We start from the raw sequence: 5,397 nt of genomic DNA on the forward strand, positions 1-5,397 counted from the left end.
ATGACCAAGAAAAATGAAAATAAATGTTCACCCAATGTTATGTATTAAGACATCCATGATGACCTTATACATAATGTCCAGTCACAAACTGGAAAATACCCAGAACTCCATAATAGACACATTTATTTTGAAATATTCATACAATGTAATACCACACACTAATGAGAAGGAATGATCTACAACTCTAGACAACAATAAATACAAATCTCACAGGAAATTGTGGAGGGAATAAAAAAGAAAAGAACACCTACTATAAGATTCAGAAAATTTCTTCTAATTTCCCAATACAGTTTGGAGATGGATGAGAAAAATCAACACTCCATTTCTTTTTATTTGAAGGTATTTAGTGTTCTCTTATATTACCTGAAGATTAACCTCAAGGAAATGTGTATCCTGAGCCTTTGAAAAGCAATTTACTACAAACAGGAAAAAGGTTAATGCCATGACTGAGGGACAAATAACTGATTCAGAGAAAAAAGACATACCTGGGTCACAGTGTCAGCCCTAACCCACAAACTGAAGGTGATCTTGGGTAACTCATCACATCTGCTCTGGCCTCACACACCACAGACATCCTGAGTAAGCCTTGCTCTTCACCAGTGACGTCTAAGGCACAGAGAACAATATGATTCCCACCTGGAAAAGCATTCTGCATTCCAAAAAGGTAAAGATTTCATGTTGGCAGTCCAAGGAATTATCTTAATAGCCAAGTTGTCCGAGGCATAGCAATTGTGATGATTATTAGTATTTTTGCTTTTACAACTATCTTTTTCTTATATAATTACCTTTTCGTTCAATGCAGAATGACTACTGAAATGTAGATTCAATCAAAACAGTTATTTATGATCCTAATGTAAAATCAGTCACCTTGGGCTGACATGGTTCAACAAAGATCTTTTTCTTCTTCCTAAATGTATTGCTGCAGACAAAGTGTGGGTTCTGCAGACAGATTAGGGCAAACTCTATACCACGTGAAAACTGTGTGACTTTACGTAACCTTATAGTCACTCACTTTTCTCATCAGTAGGACTAGTATTATGCAGTACATAGTGTATATGACTAAACATTTTCAAGAATATATTACTTATGCTTTTGCATTTTAAAATGTAAGGAATTGCATTATTCTATAAATTCTATTAAAGAGATGTTGGGTATCATTGTACAATTATATCTTATTCACCAACTGGCATGCTTTATTAAACCACTAATTTTCACCGTAACTACTATTGGATAACCAAACTATTATGAAAATATCAGAGGCCCTTGGAATAACTGATGTCAGAAAACCAAACCATTTCTTCATATGGCTGAATAAGTCCAGGGGTTGTCTTTGATTCTGACTTATGCCCTCACTGATGCATAGCACTGCAGGTCCCAACTGCCCTACCTCCAGACATACCCTGTCCCAACACACCACTCCCTCTGCACACTGTTGCAGCACCATTCCCATCTGCTCTTGTCACTCCCCTGATCTCCTGCAGTATTCTCCTAATGGTCATCCTCAAACTCTATCTTGTCCCTCTCCAGTCAATTCTCCACAAAGTAGCTTTCACCTTCTGAAGATAAATCACTTCTATCCTCTAACACTCCACACTCAGAATAAAATGAAAACTCCTAACATGAGCCAAACCCTGTGACTCTGTATACCCTTTCCACCTTATCTCCCACCAATCTGTCTGTTGTCAGCCAGTCTCCAGCCACTGAGTTTTTCCTCTGCTCCTGGATTATCTTATGTCCATGCATAGTGCAGGGACACCAACGAAATGGCCTGTCAATGTCTGGTTTTTCATCATTCAGGACTCAGTTCAAATGCCACTTCTGAGAATTAACTTTACTGACAACTCCATTATCATAATCCCTGTCCTGGTCATTTTCTACTCTGTTTCTTTTCCTTCTTGCACATATCACCATATGAAATCATCCAGTGCATTGATTTGTTTCCCTATTCATTGCCAGATTTCCCTAACTGGAATGACAGCTCCAGGAACCCTGCTTGTTTTGTTCTCTGTGTTGTTTTTACAGTGCCTATATCAGAGTCTTATATAAAAATCACTGAATAAATATTACTTAATTGAAGATATTCCTATCTATTTCATACACAGAGAATACACAGATATTTAAAGACAAATAGCAGGAGCAACCACTAATGGAATTAAACATCAAGATTAAGAATTATAGAAGACATTGCAAATCCACAGCAGTGCTTTTTAAACCTGGATGAATATTAGAAACAATTTGAATAATTACCCAAAATGTAGCTAACTCCCACCCAAGCCCCTTGGACTCTGATTCAGCACACTTAATGGTGGACACAAATAGCTGCTATTTTAGTAAGCACCATCTAATAATTTTGATGAAGTGGTCCATTGAATTCCTGACTTCCACAGCTCACATTTGATTACCACTGACTTAATGCCACACATGTACAATTCTGGGACATCTGGAGTTTCTCCATTAATGTAATTACTAGAAAATGCCCTGGTCTTTCCCTCCACCATATACCAAATGTTACTTTTTCACACAGGATCACAGACAAAATCCAGTTTATTCCTGTTGGTTGGTAGGACTAGTAATTGTTATATTGTTACATAGATAAGAATGGTTATAGAAAAGAGACTTACCTACAATGATCCAATGATCTCTTCACTCTTGTTCCAGTAACCTCTCTAGAAGACTCCACACTACATTTTATTCTTCTCTATAGCTTCTGATTCTGTGGTACAGAACTCCACACCCTTCTCTGATGTTACACTAGAAGGCAGAGGGGGCAATGAAAAGCACATGGAAGAGTTGTAAATAAGTACAACCACTATGGAAATCTATATAAAGATTCCTCAAAAGACTAGGCATGGAACCACCATATGACCCAGCTATACCACTTCTCAGTATTTATCCTAAATAATTAAAGTCATCATACTATAGTGATACATGCATACCCATGTTTAAAGCAGCAAATTCACAATAGCCCTACTATGGAACCAGACTAGGTGTCTGACAATGGTTGAATGGATAGAGAAAATGTAGTATATATGCACAATGAAGTTTTATTCAGTCATATAGAGAAGTGAAATTATGTAATTTGCAGGAAAATAGATGGAACTTCAGACTATTATGCTAAGCAAAATAACCAAGCTTAGAAGGTCAAAGGTTGTATGTTTTCTCTTATATGTGGAAGAGAGAAGAAAAAGGAAAAGAAAATGGGTGAGTGGAATCTCATAAAAATCAAAGGAGATCAATCAAGGAACGGGAAGAAGGAGGGGAGGGAGTGGGGAAGTGCTGGGGAGTGATTGGCCAAAATATGTTGTTATATTGTGTGCATGTATGACTATGTAACAACAAATCCCATTACAATGTACAGCACTAATGCACCAAAAAAATGTGGAAAGAGAAAAAAAGATCACATGGAATGTAGAGGAAATAAGAGTATAGGAAAGTACATGAAATGCAGGGGATGGGGTGGTGACATCTTTCCTGTCCCTACTCAGTCAACTGGAAGTTGTGCAATGACACTTTTCCTCTTCCCTAGCTCTATCCTACAATCCTCCTGCACACAGCAGTGACACTAAGACACACATAATGGAAGTGTGGGCTGCTTGTTCTCAAATTTCCAGGTATTATCTCTGTAGTTATGCTATTATGTTAACATAAGAGATATGGCATTGACAAAATGAAGAGACCAAGTTGGAATGAAGAACTAATGTTTGCTGAGTACCTTCTAGTTACCACACACTGTATATTATTTTCAGACTCTTTCTTTTCAAATCTGCAAAGCAATGCTGTCAGGTGTGCATCATTACTTCCTTTCTCCTGATGGAGAGACAGAATAACGGAGCAAAGTACATGTTCAAGGAATTCTAAGGAAGTATAAAATGTACACCAGGCTCAACTTGAAGGGGCTTCCACTGGCAATTTTGATAGTAACAGAGGGTAACCCTTTGAAAATAATAGAAATCTCTGAATCATATGGGAATAAATACATGAATAAATTAAAATTAAGTAAGGGAGAAGTGAAAGACCAATGCTCAAAGACAAATAACTATTTTAGAAGAGTTAAAGCATTGGAAAAGCAACATTTTTTAAAAGCAACCTTTGACAGCTGTCATGGTAATAGGCAATTCAAGCAATAATCATAAATGGATGCTTAGTCTGTACCAAATCTCACAGTAGTCACTGAGTCACCATGGTAACCATGCTGGCCTAGGAGAGCTGGAAAAAATAATCAAAAAACCACTACCCTGATATTGTTTCTAATATGTACTAGGATGTAATTAGGACCAATACGACCACAGTAATTATCCTCAAGTATTCCTCACAATAAACATCCTGGTAGCTTCAGTAATGAACACATTAATACATGCATACATACTCACATGCATATTATCACTTCCTCTCTCACCACCCATTCATTGGAGTAGTTTGCTGGGGAATAAAAAAGAAAAAAATCCTCCAAGATTCAACAGATTCGATTCTGACCACATATAAAGTTGAAATTATTTTAATCATGAATTTTTCTAGAGGTCATCTGTAGAATTGACTCTAGAACATTTCCTCCCCAAGTTTTAGTGCATTGCAGTAATTTCTAAAAGCTGACACAGAAACATAGGCAAATCCTACTCATCAAATACTTCTTCACCAAAGAATAATTCTGAGATTTCAAACTAAAGGATTCTTCAACAGCTACTATTAAACCTTTGCCTGCTAACAGTTGAGTAAAAGTAAAATATGTGGAAATTGTAATTAAGATACTGCCATTTACAATTGTATGAAGAAGCATGAAGTAATTATGAACAGTTTACCCACCAATATACAATGCCTGTATATTGAACAATATGAAGTATTGCTTGGAGACATTAAAGACCTAAATAGAGAGATATATCATCTTCATGAGATGCAAGAAATAGAATTATTAAGATGTATATTCTCCTCAAACTTATCTACAGATTACATGCAATCCCAAGAAAACTCTTAAAACACCTTTATAAAAGAAATTAACAGGCTGATTCTACATTTCATGGGGAAATAAACAGGGCCTAGACTTTGAAAATAACTTTGGATAAGAACAAATAAGATGAAGATCTGATTTCAAGACTCCTTATAAACCTACAGTAATCGAGACACTGTGTAATGATACCAACGTAGAAAAGTATATCAAAGAAACAAGGCCGCATTTGTATGTTCAACTGCTTTTTACAAAGGTGCAAAGGGAATTTAGTGAATAAAGGATAGTCTTTTCAACAAATTTTGTTGGGCAAACTGTATATCCATATACACAAATGTAAATATATATATATATATATATATATATATATATGATCCATATGTTGTAACATATACAAAATCAACTCAAAATGGATTATGTTAAACAAAGTTGTAAAACTTACAGTAGAAAACATGAGA

At 36.0% G+C, this 5,397-nt stretch overlaps 1 long non-coding RNA gene across 1 annotated transcript; it reads right to left on the reverse strand.

Annotated features, from left to right (window-relative positions):
• Positions 1–224: 224 nt before the first annotated feature.
• Positions 225–5,173, reverse strand: LOC306651334. Its single transcript, XR_013761133.1, has 3 exons — positions 4,371–5,173; positions 2,622–2,751; positions 225–606 (listed from the first exon to the last, which is right to left on the reverse strand). It is a non-coding gene; the product is annotated as an uncharacterized lncRNA (long non-coding RNA).
• Between the last annotated feature and the right edge of the window lie 224 nt (positions 5,174–5,397).

Source organism: Sciurus vulgaris (assembly GCF_902686455.1).
Source record: "Sciurus vulgaris genome assembly, chromosome: X".
Classification (NCBI taxonomy): domain Eukaryota; kingdom Metazoa; phylum Chordata; class Mammalia; order Rodentia; family Sciuridae; genus Sciurus; species Sciurus vulgaris.